The sequence below is a fragment of the Panthera uncia genome, chromosome B4 (assembly GCF_023721935.1).
Source record: "Panthera uncia isolate 11264 chromosome B4, Puncia_PCG_1.0, whole genome shotgun sequence".
NCBI classification, from domain to species: Eukaryota; Metazoa; Chordata; class Mammalia; order Carnivora; family Felidae; genus Panthera; species Panthera uncia.
Genome location: NC_064809.1, coordinates 65,922,546 through 65,929,392, shown reverse-complemented (window position 1 = coordinate 65,929,392; position 6,847 = coordinate 65,922,546). Strand labels below are relative to the sequence as shown.

At 36.9% G+C, this 6,847-nt stretch overlaps 1 non-coding gene across 1 annotated transcript; it reads right to left on the bottom strand.

Moving 5' to 3' along the window:
• Positions 1 to 6,491: 6,491 nt before the first annotated feature.
• On the bottom strand, positions 6,492 to 6,598 carry LOC125920487 (U6 spliceosomal RNA). The gene has a single exon (XR_007457077.1). It is a non-coding gene; the product is annotated as a U6 spliceosomal RNA (small nuclear RNA).
• Positions 6,599 to 6,847: the final 249 nt, after the last annotated feature.

The window sequence follows — 6,847 nt, the reverse complement described above, 5'->3', positions numbered from 1 at the left end:
ATGAACTTAGTAAAGCAGCTGGTTTGAATTTGACTCACCAAATAATGATGAGTTAGGAAGTTGAGGGATGTGAACAAATGGAGAAAAAAAAATGGATAATAGATCAAAAAAGATCTGGCACAAATATAGAAGTGCCAATAATATAAGCCTTCTTTTTTTATTAAAAAAGATTTTTTTTTTACATTTATTTATTTTTGATAGAAGAGAGACAGAGCACAAGTGGGGGAAGGGCAGAGAGAGAAGGAGACACAGAATCCAAAGCAGGCTCCAGGCTCCAAGCTGTCAGCACAGAGCCGGACGCCGGGCTCAAACTCACAAACCACGAGATCATGACCTGAGCTGAAGTTGGACGCTCAACGGACTGTGCCACCCAGGTGCCCCTATGAACCTTATTTACTTTCATTTGTTTCCTAAAGCTTTGGTCCTTAGTAAGGTTAGAGAAAGATCATCTTAAGAATCATCTAGAACAACATGAATGAACTTTGAATAATTATGCAAAGGGAAATAAATGAGTCATAAAAAGACAAATACTGTTTAATTCTACCTAAGTGAGGTATCTAGAGTAATCAAAGTCATGGAGACACAATGTCTGATGGATTCCAGAGGCTGTCGAGAGGGGGAAATGAAGCTGTTTAATGGGTACAAAGTTTCAGTCTGGGAAGATGAAAAAGTTCTGGAGATGGATGGTTATGATGGTTGTACAATATGAATATACTTAATGCTACAGAACTGTACACTTTATTTTCTTGAGAACCATAACTGGAGAAAGATAGCAAAGAAAAAGATTGATTACAATGATAAAATTGAAATAGCCGTGGAAAACAAAATGTGTGTGTGTGTGTGTGTGTGTGTGTGTGTGTTACCAAATTTCCTTATAAAATCTGGTTTAACCTTAAAATGTGTAGAAAAATCTCAGCAAAAGAGTGCCCCCTTGTGGACCTCTGTAAGGTGGCAAAATCCATAATGAATAAACCTGGCTGTCCCTCTGAAGTCTCTTGAATTATACATTCCAGTTCTTGCAGGTAACCCCCACACTTACATTCCTTGAGGGCAGAAGAACTCAAACACCTCCCCAAAGTTAATTCAAAATCAGAGACCAAAATAAGGATGTTGATATATTTTGGAGAGATTCTTTCTTTCACTGTTTTTGTTGACAGTCAAAAGACAATTAAATTTCTTAAAAGTTTTAAAAGTTGAAGCTCAATTTACATGGTAATTGTAACATAGGGTATTTAAATTCATATTGGGTTTCTGGAAGAAGCCTCTTCAGCAGAAAAAAATATTTGGAGTGAGTTTTTTTGGAGGGGTATGTTTTTGAAGATTAACTTTATTTCATTCATTACTATATTTATATATTACTATATTTGGTTCTGTTACTCAGCAGGAGCGATTTTGCTGTTATTGGCATCTAATTTTGTTGTTAATAAATAAGAAACTGGAGAAAATAAATCTCTCTTTCATCATCACAAAACGGTATAATGCCCTTCCACAATAGATATTTTTTGCTTTTTGATGATTGCATAATTGTTTCTTTTTTTAACCTAGAGAATTTCATCAATCTCATTTGGTGGCCAAGGAACATGTTAAATAAAATTTCTCAAGGTCATTGAAAAAATGAGTGGGAAAGCAAGATTAAAATCCTGATGTACTGATTCTGTACACTAATCTTAGCCAATTGCCAATGCTGCTGCTCTAAAAATGCATATTCTTAAGTGGAAGAAATTTTGAGTTGAGGTTTCTCAAGGTAATTCTATGATTTTGAGGGGGAAATAACTTATAGGATTTGATTAAAAAATTATTTTGTAAGTATAGGTTCTTAACTACAAATATCTTAAGTTGAAGAAGACAACAGAATGATTAATTGCACCTGCTGGCAGCTTTCACTTGACCTTGTAAAGGTTAGAGTTCTCCAGAAATCTCATTAGACACCCTTTCTACACTTGGGCTTATTTTTCCTTAGGATCTAGAACCTGAACTAATCTAGTATTAATGAAATAACTGTAAGTAGCTTAAGCTATTTGTAGTTCTGCATCCTGATATTCTTTGGAGACCATTAATTAAAAGTTCATGATGTCATTATAATATCTCTTTAACGGGCTAGTATCATATCCAATTGTAACTATGTTGGTATTTTTAAAAACGTCTTATTTGGGGATAATTTTAGATTAACAGAAAATTCCAAAGATAGTATAGAGAATCCCCATGTACTCTTCACCCAGTTTTCCCTCATGCTACCATCTGACACTACCACGTTAACTGTGTCAATATTTAGAAACTAATATTGGTACGTCAGTATTAACTAAACTCCAAATTTTATTCTCTTTTCCTATTAAAGTTTTTTCTCTATTCCAGATTCCCATCCAGGACATCACATTGCATTTAGTTGTCATGTCTCCTTAGTCCTCCGGTCTGTGACAGTTTCTCAAACTTTCCCTGTTTCTCATGACCTTGACAGTTTTGAGAAATATGCATTTTGTAGATTGTCTCCAAATCTGGTTTTGTCTGATATTTTTTTTATGAATAGACTGGAGATTTTTGTGTGGAATACTAAAAAGATGACAGTGGCCTTCACATCACATCATATCAGAGAGACATGATACCACTGCTAAGGTGACCTCGGTCATGAGGTTACAATAGTGCTTGCCAAGTTTTCCACTGTAAAGTTGCTGTTTTTTCCATTTTTTCTTTTCACTGTTTTTTGGAAGGGGATCACTATGTCCAGCCCACACTAAAGGTGGGGGGGGGGGCTGGTGGTGGAGAATTTTGCTCCACCTGCTGGAGGGGGAGTATCTGCACACATTATTTGGAATTTTCCATAAGCAAGACGTATCTCTTCCCTCCACCCCCATCTATTTGTTTATTCAATGGTTTCTTTATATCAGTATGGACCTGTGTATATTTTATACTTTGGATTATAATCCAATACTACTTTCTTTTGCTGCCTAACTCATTCCATCTTTGGCCATTGGGATCTCTTTCAAGATTCATTCCTGTGACCTTTTGCTATGCCCCCATTCTTTTGTTTTCTTAAACACTTCCTTACATTTTAGTATTACAAAATGCTCCAAGTTCCTCTAATATTTACCTTGCACCAGACCTAAAATCCACCATTTTACCAAGGAGCTCCTATCGCTATTGGCAAATTGTAGTTAGAAACCAAGATTTCCACACTTGGTGCACTCATTGCTATTGGTGTCACTGCTTCTCGGCCCTCTTAGCAGATGGAACTAGGAAACAAGTATGTATATTAACCTATGGATACACATATATATATATAATTATCTCTGTATCTCTCCAGCTGTATATAGATCCTGGGTGGATGGATGGATGGATGGATGGATGGAAGGATGGATAGGCAGGTAGGTGGTGGATAGATAGGAATCCATACTGAAGTCTCTTGACACCAATCCAGTACCAAAGGATTTGTTCTAGCCTTCTGTGAGAATTTTTTTTTAATTCTTGAATTTTATTTCCTCTTATTAACTGAATTTTTGTAACTTGTTTTATATTACTGAATAAAATTCCCTTATTCAGCCACTGCCAGTGTACTTTGGTGGCGTAATCATGTTGCCATATCGTTTTGTGTAAGTCGAGTAAAAGTTTTTTGACCCAGGTATAGACAGTGCTGGTTGCTTACCTAATATCTATTCATCTCTTCTCTGTTCCCAAAATTTTAGAGGTAGCCCTATATCCAATTTAAAAATTCTCCTCTCCAGACTGTCTTTAAGCTGGAGTTGCTCTATGTAATTTATATTTATAATATACAAGAGGAAGCTCCCTGGGTGGAGCACACAGGAAAGCTATTGTTTTCTCAATAAAATACATCTTTGTTCTTCATTCTACTCTCTCCCTCTCATCTGAGACATGCACATGACGTCTGGAGATGGAGCAGCCACCTTGTGGTCAAGAGGATAAAAGCTATACAGTAAAGATGGCAGAGCCACAAGATAGGAGTTGGTCTCATGAGTTCTCAGACACCTGCACCAGCTTTAGACTGATGACCTCCAGGCTTGTTACTTGGGGAAAGTGAGTTCATATTATGCCAGCTACTGCAGTCTGTTATGTGAGGTTGAACACAGTCTTTTTTTTAATTATTGATTTACTTTTTAATTTACATCCAAATTAGCATATAGTGCAAAAATGATTTTAGGAATAAATTCCTTAATGCCCCTTATCCACTTAGCCCATGTCCCCTCCCACAATCCCTCTAGTAACCTTCTGTTTGTTCTCTATATTTGAGAGTGTCTTATGTTTTGTCCCCTTCCCTGTTTTTATATTATTTTTGTTTCCCTTCCCTTATATTCATCTGTTTTGTATCTTAAAGTCCTCATATGAGTGAAGTCATATGATATTTTTCCTTCTCTTACTAATTTCACTTAGCATGATACCCTCTAGTTCCATCCACATAGTTGCAAATGGCAAGATTTCATTCTTTTTGATTGCCGAGAAATACTCTATTGTATATATATACCACATCTTCTTTATCCATTCATCCATCTATGGGCATTTGGGCTCTTTCCATACTTGGCCTATTGTTGATAGTGCTGTTATAAACATTGGGGTGCATGTGCCCCGTCAAAACAGCACAACTGTATCCCTTGGATAAATGCCTACTGGTGCAATTGCTGGGTCGTAAGGTATTTCTGTTTTTAATTTTTTGAGGAACCTCCATAACTGTTTTCCAGAGTGGCTGCATTAGTTTGCATTCCCACCAACAAGGCAAAAGAGAATCTCTTTCTCCACATCCTCGCCAACATCTGTTGTTGCCTAGTTGTTAATGTTAGCCATTCTGACCGGTGTAAGGTGGTATCTCATTGTGGTTTTGATTTGTATTTCCCTGATGATGAGTGACGTCAAGCATTTTTTCACGTGTCAGTTGGCCATCCGGATGTCTTCTTGGGAGAAGTGTCTATTCATGTCTTTTGCCCATTTCTTCACTGGATTATTTGTTTTTTGGGTGTTGAGTTGGATAAGTTCTTTATAGATTTTGGATACTAACCCTTTTTCTGATAATGTCATTTGCAAATATCTTCTCCCATTCCATTGGTTGCCTTTTGGTTGCTGATTGCTTCTTTCAATGTGCAGAAGATTTTATTTTGATGAGGTCCCAATAGTTCATTTTTGCTTTTGTTTCCCTGTGCCTCCAGAGACGTGTTGAGTAAGAAGTTGCTGCAGCCAAGGTCAAAGATGTTTTTGCCTGCTTTCTCCTCGAAGATTTCAATGGCTTCCTGTCTTACATTTAGGTCTTTCATCCATTTTGTGTTTATTTTTGTATATGGTGTAAGGAAGTGGTCCAAGTTCATTCTTCTGCATGTCGCTGTCCAGTTTTCCCAGCACCATGTGCTGAAGAGACTATCTTTATTGTACTCGATATTCTTTCCTGCTTTGTCAAGGGTTAGTTGGCCATACGTTTGTGGGTCCATTTCGGAGTTCTCTATTCTGTTCCATTGATCTGAGTGTCTGTTTTTGTGCCAGTACTATACTGTCTTAATGATTACAGTTTTGTAATACAGCTTGAAGTCTGGGATTGTGATGCCTCCTGCTTTGGTTTTCTTTTAAAGATTACTTTGGCTATTCACGGTCTTTTCTGGTTCCATAAAATTTTAGGATTGTTTGTTCTAGCTCTATGAAGATTGCTGGTGTTATTTTGATAGGGATTTCATTGAATATGTAGATTGCTTTGGGCATTATTGACATTTTAACAATATTTGTTCTTCCTATCCAGGAGCATGGAACATATTTCCACTTTTTTGTGCCTTCTTCAATTTCTTTCATAAGCTTTCTGTAGTTTTCAGTGTATAGATTTTCCACCTCTTTGGTTAGATTTAATCCTAGGTATTTTATGGGTTTTGGTGCAAATGTAAATGGAATCAATTCCTTGGTTTCTCTTTCTGTTGCTTCATTGCTGGTGTATAGGAATGCAACCGATTTCTCTGCATTGATTTTATATCCTGCAACTTTGCTGAATTCATGAATCAGTTCTAGCAGGTTTTTCGTGGAAACTTTTGGGTTTTCCACATAGAGAACCATGTCATCTGCGAAGAGTGAAAGTTTGACCTCTCCTCACTGATTTGGATGCCTTTTATTTCTTTGTGTTGTCTGATTGCAGAAGCTAAGACTTCCAATACTGTGTTGAATAACAGTGGCGAGAGTGGATATCCCTGTCTCGTTCCTGACCTTAGGGGGATAGCTCTCCATTTTCCCCCATTGAGGATGATATTAGCATTGGGTCTTTCATATATGGCTTTTATGATCTCAAGGTATGCTCCTTCTATCCCTACTTTCTTGAGGGTTTTTATCAAGAAAGGATGCTGTATTTTGTCAAATGCTTTCTCTGCATCTATTGGGAGGATCATATGGTTCTTGTCCTTTCTTTTATTGATGTGATTGTTTTGTGGATATTGAACCAGCCCTGCATCCCAGGTATGAATGCCACTTAGTTGTGGTGAATAATTTGTTTAGTGTATTGTTGGATCCAGTTGGCTAATATCAAAAATATGGAACGCTTCATGAACCCGAGTGTCATCCTTGCACAGGGGACATGCTAATCTTCTCTGTATCTCCCCAACCTTAGTATATGTGCTGCCAAAGCAAGCACTGTTGTGTCATATTTAGGTGTTGAAAAGTATATTTAGTTTCAAGGGTTAATTTACAAAGAATTTAATGGCATTCTTTTTATCATCAGGGCCAGCAAGTTTCAGGATCAAACAAAGCTTCATGTATACATACTGGATAAAGGCATACATTTTAGAAAAACAAGGGACTTGTGTATGGGCCCTCAGATATTCATATCATAAAAAATTGATTTTCAGGATGTGATTTAATATATTAATAATACAGCCCAAAG